Source organism: Pholcus phalangioides, unplaced genomic scaffold (assembly GCF_987345545.1).
Source record: "Pholcus phalangioides strain wild (caught in Gottingen) unplaced genomic scaffold, Ppha-v1.0 ptg000022l_1, whole genome shotgun sequence".
Taxonomy (NCBI): Eukaryota; Metazoa; Arthropoda; class Arachnida; order Araneae; family Pholcidae; genus Pholcus; species Pholcus phalangioides.
Genome location: NW_028301615.1, coordinates 15,111,641 through 15,123,331, shown reverse-complemented (window position 1 = coordinate 15,123,331; position 11,691 = coordinate 15,111,641). Strand labels below are relative to the sequence as shown.

Sequence of the window (11,691 nt, the reverse complement as noted above, 5' to 3'; positions counted from 1 at the left end):
ATATTAAATCGTTAGGATGCATGAGAATATTTTATCCATCTATGAATTAAAAATGATAATTACTTGGCGATCACAAAGTTTTGAGCGAATATTTCGAGATTTTTGAAGAAGAAAGTAAAAAAAAAAAAATGAGAAAAAAAATATATATTTATAAGCATAATTAAGTAGTTGCGTTGCCCCAGTATTCGCAAAAATTCATGCTGCCTCTTTGAAAACGATAATTAGAGCCAAGAACATGGAGAAGGAGATTTAAAACATACACGTATAGAAAAACAGGATTCTGGATGATGTTACCTTATTGAGTTTACACACTGGTAGACATTTTCACACGCAACCATTTATTAGATTAAATGCACGGCGATTGTGAAATTTAAGACTTAAATAGTATATTCAAACGCTCCCATGATGGAAATTTTTGGGGGAGATTTTTTTTCCCCCCAAAAAGTATTTTATGAATAATGTAGATGAATACGTGAATTTTTGTAAAATGGGTTTCTAAAATGGGTCTACAGTTTATATAATACGCAGTTGCTATGAAATAAAAAAAAGGACTTTCGATATAGCGAAGCATCACCGTAAAAATTCTGCATAGCCTATGCGTTTATGCGTACTGCGGTACATTTCCAAAATTCCACACCCCTGTGATGATCAATAAAAATTTATATATATCTATATATATATATATTTTACTCTACAAATACGATTCTATAATTTTATTCTTGAGCATGTTACCATGTTAAGTAAAAACACTTTACTCTGAATATTATGCAAAGGTGAACTCGGAAAGTTCACCTTTGCTCCTCTGTGCGAGATGACGTTAACTTTCTTGTTATAAGTTTTTTTTTGTTTATGATTCATATTTACGATCATGTTTTAAGAAACACTGTGTTGGAAAAAATAAGTATTTAACAGATGCATTATTATGCCGAGTAGAAATTCGTGCAACGTTTTAAGTTACAGTATAAAAAATATATCTGAGAATTGTGTGGGGGAGTTGAAAAACAGTGTCGGAGTCTAGATATAGCACATTATATGTTGGTAATAGTGATAAAATATTGGATCATTTCAATAAAGTTTGATAAATTTTGCTACATTTCTCACATTTACCAGTGGTTATGCATAATCCTCAAATATTCAATTCATAAATATCATGTGATCGATGTCATAAATTTACTTTACTTTTTCATAATATGGGAACTTGTGATTCGACAATATTTTTAGATTAGGAATTGAGAGGAAAATAGAATTTCTCCGGAAAATATGTAAGATGAAGCTCTCGGCCAAAATATAACTGTACATAAATATAAAAAGCATTATTAACCTGTTGCTGTGTCCCCCACACACACTCTTCAATGTATGAAAAAAGCTAACATTACAGAAGTGATATCAATTTTTATATTACTGTATCATCTGATCACTTATTTTTATTTGAACACGCAGCAGCTATGTGAAACATGTACATTATCACCACGTAGTACCTACAGTAGTACCACGTGCATCTTGAAATGAAAACTATTTAAGCTAATGTGAAGCATACTATGGAAATTATTGTAAGTCTTGTAATGTTAGCTTTACTTACATACATAATGTAAACACTACAATCTCTCATTTATTGCATTCACCATCTTTGGCTGATTATGCATAATGACCTACAAATGTGATAGATTCATAACAACAGCTCTTTATGTGATATTCATAATAACAGCTCTTTGCCACTTTCACCGTAACATATATAGCATAGCCCCTCCTTGTAGATGATGGCAGGGCTCCATCTCGGTGAACGTAGGAAGTATGTATATGCATGTATATAATAATAATAATAATTAATATATCAGCCTGCAACAGGGTTCAAAAAATTATTATGTATATATATATATATTTATCATCTCTCCTCAACCATATTCACATTTCCGTAAACAAACTCCACTTCTCTTTCAGGTTAACGTCGCTGTAAAATTCATTTTCCTCTCCCCCATCTTGTCAACAACACGTTGTTGTTAATTTTTAGCTGGACGCTGTGTGATTGGTCACTGGTGAAATTCCCCAACAGGGGAATTTTCTGGCTTGTGCATCGTCACGTAACCTTAAGAATGACGTTTGACCATCATATCGTAGTTGTATTCAGAGCTCGAACCTTAACGCGCTTCTTACGAACAGATTCTCACGTATGGATGATCAGTTATTTAAGAATCAGAAGGTGGTATACCCCTAGTCCTCCAGTGAACCGGGCAAGCGTGCTATCCGTATACACCACAGCAGACACGGCATACTTTTCCTTATTCCGCACTGTAGGAGGGCAGAGAGTATTCCTGGCGGAGACCAGTAGACTTTTCTCCCAGACTTTATACCGCAGCATAGAGTCTTTTTTTTCATACATTGGATCGAGGAAGAAAAATCAAAATCCTCTCACTTTCGCTACTGCCACTATTTGTGGGCTATGTGCTGAAGGTAAAGGTTGCTACTGAGCCTCTATTTCATCGCGTCACGCTACAGTGCGTAAATTAGAGAGGGAATGTTGTGTGTCTTGTGGTGTATAAAGATAACGCGCTTGTCAGGTTTGTAATAGGACTGGGTTTCATTTCCGACTCGCATCATTAGACTCTGATGGAGGTATTTTGATGAAACTTGGTATACAAAGCACGAGGAAAAGAAAGATTCAATAAACAACTTGTTAAATTTTTGACTACCAGGTGAATGTTTTTTTATCAGATGAAAATATGACGAGAGGAACAAAAGATAAAAACAAAGCAACAAAAAACAGTAACACACATAAAAAAAAATCATAAATAATGCACTTTGTGACCCCCAAGGGTCTTTCCAGAAGGTCTGTAAAAATAGAATCATGTGTTAGTTCAATGGTAACAGTCACACATGCCATAAAAATTTCGGAATGAAAATTTGTATATGATAAAACACTCAAGCAAAAGAAAAAAAAAAAAAAAAAAAAAAAAAAAATATATATATATATATATATATATATATATATATATATATATATATATATATATATATATATATATTATATATATATATATATATTTACTCTCTCTCTGACACTACTCCGACCTATGACCTATGTAGCGCCCGTTATGGTTGCCGTATTGCATTGAACCTTGGTGGTATATAAGCCTACGTTCTTTGGACCATGGGAGGAAAAAGATAACGGCGATAAAAATGCGTCAGTTTTTCATCCGGTGGGCAAAAATTGAACTATTTTTATCCCTCTTTTCTCCCCATGGTCCATGAATCTTAATATACCTTTTTTCCAAGTTTCATCAAAATACCTCCATCAGAATGGGTACTACATACGTCTGAGTAGTGTCAGTTTATTTATAACCACCCAGTACATAATAATAGGGGTGCGGTAGCCCAGGTCGAGGTGCCGCGAGTTCGATACCCGGTTGGCCCTTGTCAGAAAACTTTCCTGACACAGGTGTACAACAGAGACGGCGACATGACCACAGAAAATATTGCTACCGCCGGATGCATATCGAGAGTATTATTTGACCGCGGTATGACAAAAATGATCAAATGATCTGCATATAATCCAACATTCACAAGTTCAGATGTGTCCTTTGGCGTAACATAAAATCCGCGGATCATACCTAGGAAAATACCGCGATAATGCGATTTAATTAGTTGTTTGTTTAAATGTTGTACGATGACTTTGTTAAAATGCGTTGCTGGAAACAAACACTTTTACACACATCAGGGATGCAAGCGCTGAAGTCCTCCGAAATTATGTTTTCGAAATTGTAAGCGTTCTCGTTGGACGAGACAAGAAATAAATATAAATATCAAATTCATGTATTCTCTACTTTTCTATGATGTCATCACCCAAGCATTTTATTTGATTTATTCATCATTTTGGTATTGAAATACCTCGTAAAAAGACACATTTCTGCTATCACGCTGATCGACCACATATGCACCTGGCAGTTTATTCTAATGAGGTGGATAAATAAACACGAAACTTACCTAACAATAAAATTAGCGACAAGGATATTCTACAGAATATAAACTGAGTAAAATTAATAATCTCGATTATACTCGGAGATATATGGCATAAATATATTCATGTTTTCCTCTGAACGTGTAAAAGTTTTCCATTCACACACGTAAAAGAAGGTTTATGCGTTAAAATTCCAAATTTCATCAAACCGTACAGCATTCGATCATGATGTGTATTTACATGTTGTGATATCATTTATTGAATATTAAGAAGGTTTTAGGTTATTAACTTATTTCATCCTCATGAATAATTTAGAAATCTTTCTCGTTAGTTCGTTCATTTCATCGCAATAAGTCACCTACTTACTAAAAGATGTTCTTGTTTACTTATGTTACAAAATAATTAATCTACTTAATAATTGCTTCGCGCAATTAGAATCCATATACTTATAAACTTCTACTTACTTGTTGTAATGCAGTTATTGCTACATATATTCATCTTCAGAGAGGATAAAATTCCATTTTTTCATACAGTGTTCCATAAATTCGTAAATAGTTTAAAAATTCCAAAATTTCGAAGGAATTTGTATATTTGAATGCGGTTTTCGGAAACTAATTACTCAAAAGGAGATTTTCTTAAATACAGAAAATAGTTTACATTTTCGTCAATACAAAGCGCTGCACAGAAGTAAATCCCTGAATTCCGGACTATGACATTTCTTCAATCTTCTTCGTTTCTGAAACATTCGTAAAGCTTCGGAAGGTGGTTCGTGGCTGAGGCAAAACAACTTCACCATTAGTGCTTCATCCACCATTGTCAACAAATAAAAGTTAAATTTTATATGATGCATATTCTCTGAGATAGAGAATAGGGGATGATATGGGCAACTCGCGCGCGATCAAGTGGATTCTTTTTCTGGTTCCGTTTTCTTACATTAATGAAAGGAGCATTGAATAAGAGCACACAAAGAGAATGGAACCGTTTAACGTATTTTATCAGCCACCTCGTTGGGCATTTTGCCTGTTGTGGCGTTGTATTTGTATTTGTATAACTTAATGTTTATTCTAAGTCTTAAATATTTTAAATTTTACACGCATGCAGAAAGCGTTTTGTACGAAAAAAAACTGTATCTCCGCACAATTTTGTAATAGTATATACAACAAAAAACTTTAACGATGCTATTTAATGGTATTTTTCATAACTTGCAGTAGAAATTCTTCTTTTGGCTCCAACGGTATCCACTTAAGAAAAGTATGACTGTAATATATTATGATATTTGGTAAGACAATACGACACAAGTAAAATGCTTAATACGTTTTCAATGGCAATAATACGCTGAATATTTCAGATTTCTAGCGGTGTAGGAAACTCGTAATCTCAACACAGAAAATATTTATTTTCTATGAAATTTAATGATTTTATGTTCATTTTAAAAAATTTATTTGAAGATATTCATCAACAATATGTCACTAACCAATCTAAAGTAAATTGACCGGAAATTTATCTTCTCAAAGCGTTATTGAAAATGCTCTGTCTGTACCTCTTATTTTAAAATATTACTTTTAGGGGTAATGAATGTTTGATTGAATTCTCAAAGTCATAGTCCGTAGAATTCACACTGCTATTTTCTTCAAATATTATCTGATTTTTTACAAGAGAAATATTTATTTCACATTCAAATTGAACTTTAACACTTCTTCTCTTATTCGCTTATACAATTTGATCTTATTAAAAGAAATTCCAAGACTTTTTGAGGAATCATCAATTAATGTAAATGTTTCTTCTTACAAACAAGTTAACAATCAATGTTTCATTTGTGATTTGAATCACAATTGAAACGCTCACAATTTAAAAAACTAGAAATCTCACTTTTTTTAGAAATACAATATTCAAATTTGAAATATTTGAAAAAAAAACCAAGATAGTAATATAATGGATATCTAAATGATTGAATCTACAAAATAATTGATAAAATCTAAATAATAAATTGAATTTTTTTTATAAAATCTAGATGACCGAATCGAAAAATAATAGAGACTAATTAATTGAATCTAAAAATACTTGATAAAATATAGATTATTGAATCGAAGTATTACTGCTAAAATCTTGATAATTAAATCTAAAAATAGTTTATAAAATCTATAATTGAATTGAAAAATACTTAATAAAATCTAAATAGTCTTATTTGATTTTTTCTTCAAATACAGATTATATATAAAACACATTGATCACCCGGTACATATTTAAGTTTCTATAATAAACTTTTAAAATTCAAATTTAAACTACTCTGAAATAAATATAAAACTAACGACTGAAGAACTAGGAAAGTCGAAAAAATTATTCTTACGTTTATTAGAGTTTCACTTTACTGGTCATTCTCAATATTCGAAGTCAAAAGAATAAATTTTACTGCGCCGTGTTTCTCCTGTTTGCACCGAGTTTGTTTATTTCTATAGTATACTCGACTGCACTTGAAATAGCGATAACATACTTATTCAAAATGCGAGAGAAACATTTCCAATCGAAGTTCAAAGATTTGTTGCAGTAAAGTTCGAAAGCTGTTGAAAGGAAACGAACTTAAAACATAAAGGAAAAAAAAAATCAAATAAATAAATCAATATAAAACAAATAGGATGAAAAGAAGAATCGAAACAAAGAACGATTTCTGAAGATACGAAAACAAGAAAATGCAATAAAAGTTACGTTCTGCAGGAAAAGAAACGAGGAGCGGGAAAAAAAAAGGATGAGATGATGATAAAAAAAAATCTGGGAAATGGTTGAAGGAGTTTCATTGTCTTTTTCCCGATGAAACGATCTTCACGCGGCTCAAGATCGAAGTACATAGCAATATTCTATAGCCTCAAAACGATTGCAGTTTTTGAGAGAGAAAAAATACCCTTTTGCTCATTTGGAAGAGCACTCGAAAATAATAATAACAAAGTAAAATAAATAAATGTATAGAAGTGAATCGGATAGCGATATATGAATTGGAGTATGAAAAATGAGCATCGATTTTTTTTTTCCATCGTAATTTTTTGCGGTAGAAACGACGAAAATCCTTCCAGAGTTTAGACAGAATTCCCTTCTCAATTATAGAAAATATATGTATGTGAAAACTTTGAATTTTTGAATTGGAAATTTTAGATTCACGCATATAGGCTACGTCTTCGTTACCTACTGCTACTAATACAAACGGTGCAGTACGATTCCTGTTAACCAGCTCGAATGCTAAGAAACTAGATCGCCGGAAGATAAACTATAACAGGGGTGACCAACAGCTGGCTCGCTGGCCGCATTTGGCCCCGAGGTGAATTCGTGCAGCTCCGGACAAGGTGAAAATAAAATATCAAATTAAAATTTATAATTTACAAAGGTGATAGATCAAATGTGTTATCATTATTTGAGTTATTCTCGTTACAACAGCGGAAAATTACTTACATTCAATATCATTAGTGATGAAAAAATAATTTACTATATTATTACCATACTGCCTTTTCAAACACACAGATTGCTCATGAAGCTTGTCACGTGGGCAATTTTTTTCCTATTTCTCCCCCCCCCCCCCCTTGTTTGGCAAATTGCCTATTTTGCCAAAATAATAATTGAAGAAAAATTGGAGAACAGATGTTTCGTTTGTTTGTAAAGTTCAAACGATGAACGGATTGGAATTAATAATGTAAAGAAGAAACTAAGTTCTGATGCATTACATCTAGCTGGGAACGCAACCAGATAAACAATGAACATATTTAGGAAAATGAAATGAAATACAAAATGCCCAGGGTAAAAGTTTAACTGCTAAGTGTTTTACTATATTACTTGATGGCGTTTACAAATGTGAGATAATTCCATGTAATTTTGCTACTGCGGCTTATAAGCCGGAATGACACCCATAATGCTGCCCGCGACGCTGCAGCTGACCGTTATTTTCCTCTTGCACAGAAAGAAGTTGACCATCCATGAACTAACCGTAATAACGCTTGTAACAGATTATAATCTGCTAGTAGAATTGTACGCGCACGTGTAATAAATAAGCAATTATTACAGGTACACGTGAAACTAGAAGTTATTACCTATCAATTACAGTACATCAGAATTTATTACGAATCAATTTTATTCGATACCCGAATTAGCTGCTTGTTTATGTCGTCGAGTTTTATGCAAGTTCGATCAATACAGCCGCATCTCCATATAACGAAGGCTTTTATATATATATGGATTGGAGGAAATAATAGAGAAGCTAGATTTCAGTCTTTCAGCGTATAATAAATTAACAAAAATGTGAACTTTCTGGTTAAACGATGTTATAGAGAAGTTCGTTATATGGACTCTAATGTTGAGGGAGGTTTCAAACCTGTTGCCTGCGTATGTTGCGTTTGAGTTTGTGATCCCTGTTTCACTTTAGACGAGAAACATTTGATTCTGAGACGGTAGTTATATATATCGAAATGACTGGGATACTTACTGTGTTGGAAAAATTTCTTAAGTTGTTATGATGGAGTTGGAACGGTGGCCGAGAATGCGGACATAACTGTGGAACTTCTGAGCATCAGGTTTATATAGACTACTGAATGATATCGTATTTGATGAATGCGAAATGGGACAGGCTGTCATCAGATCTGACTACAGATTTGAATCTACAGAAGCCAGCGCTAACCTTCTTGGTGGCAATTATGAGTTATCTCACCTAACTTAATGCTTTCTAATTTGGCAATCCCAAGATATCTCGACTTCTCAAAAACCTTTCAGCAATGGTGAGCCCAGATACTTCGGCAATTTTGTTGTTCTTAAAAATAGGTTTACCATTCCCTTCCCAACTTGGCGGATAGCTGCCAGAGGACGGAGTCAGCTTTTGTTCACATTTCGATAACGGATGGAAAGAGACAGTGTTTGGAATATATCTTTTTTCTCTGCCGTTTGGGGTAAAATAGGAAGATGAGTACAATACGAATAATAGAAAAATATCGCTAAAGAATCATCCACGGAAGTTCTAAAATTGCATGTTTTCCTTTCCCTTTCTAATAATATATAAAATGGAATAGAAAGAGTGACAATTTTCAATCTTTTGACACTATTCATAGGTGTTTATAAACGGGGCATGACAGTACCTCCCCACAGATAAGAAAACTGCATGCTGTATCTTATCTTCTTGTGATCTATATAGAAGGTAGAAAAACATATCAATTTATCTGTAGGTGTATTGATTTGGCAGGTATGGCATGACCTCTGGTTTTGATACCGTTGTTATTACCTCGATGAATCCTCATCCAATCCCTTCTCTCTATCTTTCTCTCATTTCTCAGTATCTTTCAAAACCAGACACAGGGTAAACCTTAATATTTTCTTTGCCTTAAATGTTACTGGACAATTTTATAGTGCGACTATTTCACTAAGTGCAAAATTTTGTCACACAATCAACATTGTGTACGCCTAAACCATTAACTCAAGAAGCATATTTTAGCAAAACTAGTTTAAAATAAAAAGGAAAAGAAAGATAAATTTATATAGTTCGTTTTCTCTCAATTTATTTGTTTCTACTGTGCAAACAACTAAAATTCAAAACGGGAATTCCATTATAATGACGATTTTCCCTCTAATTTGGAACTGTCGTTATAACAGACTTTTATACTGTTGTATTTAAATACATTTTCCCAATATCATACTTTCCAATACTTAGAACAAATGTAAGTTAATGTACGTAACTCTTAATTCCCATCATCAGACCAAACCAAAGACTTTCCTTGATCTTCACATATGTAGGAGGGGAAAAAAAAACTCAGAAAATCTCCAGTACAAGATCAAAACACCTGTAAACAGAACCTTCAACAAGATGACAAAGTCCCTTTGGGAAGAAGAAGAAGGAGAGCAGCGAGAAAAGAGAGAAGCTCAAAAACCAAAGACATCACAGAAGTTTCTTTTCCAAGCCCCTCTATCTTTTTCCCAAAGTCTTCAATATTTTCTTCCGATGTCTCAGAGAGGTCAGGTAGCTAATCTCTTTCCTTTTCTTTTTGCCTATGTTTTCTTCCCTTTTTTTCCTACTTCAACTTCCAATTTTTTTTTCAGACGGGAAAGAAAATGAACAGCTTCTCAAGAAAAGATCTGTGGAACTTCTCGGGCGATTATTTTTGTCGGGATGCCCTCAGAGGAATAAAGGCCTGAAAATCCCATGCCACTACAAGAGTGTCACTTCCGAATCGAGAGACTGTGATTGATACTGCTGTTGCATTTTCATCTGGAATTTTCCAGGAAAAAAAGGAGATAAATAACGGGGAAAAAATTATACATATATCCGGGAATATATATAAAAAATATAGATCGAACGGAAGAGAAAAAAATATGTTTGTATCCATCCCTTGAGATATAATTATTTTTTTTAAGAAAGTATAAGTAATTCTTGTCAATGTGAATGCAAAATATTTATTTTCCCATGCATTTGTTTTTCATTTTATATCTATTGTTTTTTGAGGAATAGAAATTTTAGAAAAAGTATGAATTAATATTTATTTCCCTTTGCCTCCAGTTCTTGGCAGAATAGAACTAATAGAAATCGATTCTTATATTTTAATTTCTTTCCACTTTTCGGAGGAATAGAAATTACGTAGAAAGACGTATACGAAATTAATTCTTCTTTCTTTTCTTTTTATTTCTGGAAAAATAGAAATTACGAAGAGAAATAATGAAAATTAATTTCCATTTTAAGTTTTTATTTTATTCTGTTATTAGAGTAACAAAAAGTAGAATATAAATTACGTAGAATAAAAATAATAGAAATTGAATTTTCATTTCCTCCCGGTTCTTGGAAAAATAGAAATTACATAGAATAGAAATGATAGAATTAACTTTTAGCTTAATTTCTCCCCGAAGGAATAGAAATTACCTAAAAAAGGAAAAGAAAATATAGAAGTATTTATTTTCCTTTTCTTCCAGTTCTCAGAGTAATGTAAATTAGAGACCATGAGACAAGGAATTAATTTTATTTTTCCTTCCAGTGAATTTCATATCAAGTGTTAATAATTTCGATTTTAAGATCCCTCGAAAGTATTACGGAAGTTTACTTATAATTGAGAATTATAATAAAAATCCATTATTTATAATCTCTTAATCTGTGTGACAAGAAATATATGGGTCACTTATAAACACTCTTATGCTGTAGAAATTTGTGCAGCGAGTTCAAGTTTTGCTTTATAGCGCTCTCATCAGATGTAACTTGTGCTATTAGTACAGCCTCAGACATTGGCTTCATCTAAGGAATATTAAAATTCGCTAATTATTTTTCTTTTACCTTGCGGTAGTTCTTCAAGCAGGTTCTGAAGCGAATTCCCAAAGTTCCATTCAAACAAAGACAAAAGTGCGCATGGATTAAAGAGAGTTAAGAATCCCATTCTCTAGAGAGAAAGAGTCACCTTCAGCTTCATGTAGAATGCCGAAAGAGAAGAAAAACAATGGCTTCTATCAATGTCCCCATATGTATATTACGGTAAATGTGATAAATCCGGTATTTATGTTTATTAACTGGTAATTATACTTAATTGCCGATCATTTCGGTAAGTTTGATAAATTTCCTTAAATTGCAGCGTCACTCATACACACACATACTTATATAGCCATTTCACTAGTACATTTCTCTCAGTTATAAGACTATTTTCTGCACTCCTGGTCAAAGATGCCCCGCATTAGCTGGCATGCCGAGAAATTCGGTTCATAGATTCTGGAAGATTCTCAAAAACAGTCGGCTTCGCTTA

The 11,691-nt window shown here is 32.9% G+C and overlaps 1 long non-coding RNA gene across 1 annotated transcript; it reads left to right on the top strand.

Annotated features, from left to right (window-relative positions):
• The first annotated feature begins 9,748 nt into the window (after positions 1 to 9,748).
• On the top strand, positions 9,749 to 10,237 carry LOC149069513 (uncharacterized). Its single transcript, XR_016195079.1, has 2 exons — positions 9,749 to 9,927; positions 10,013 to 10,237. It is a non-coding gene; the product is annotated as an uncharacterized LOC149069513 (long non-coding RNA).
• The last annotated feature ends 1,454 nt before the right edge of the window (positions 10,238 to 11,691 follow it).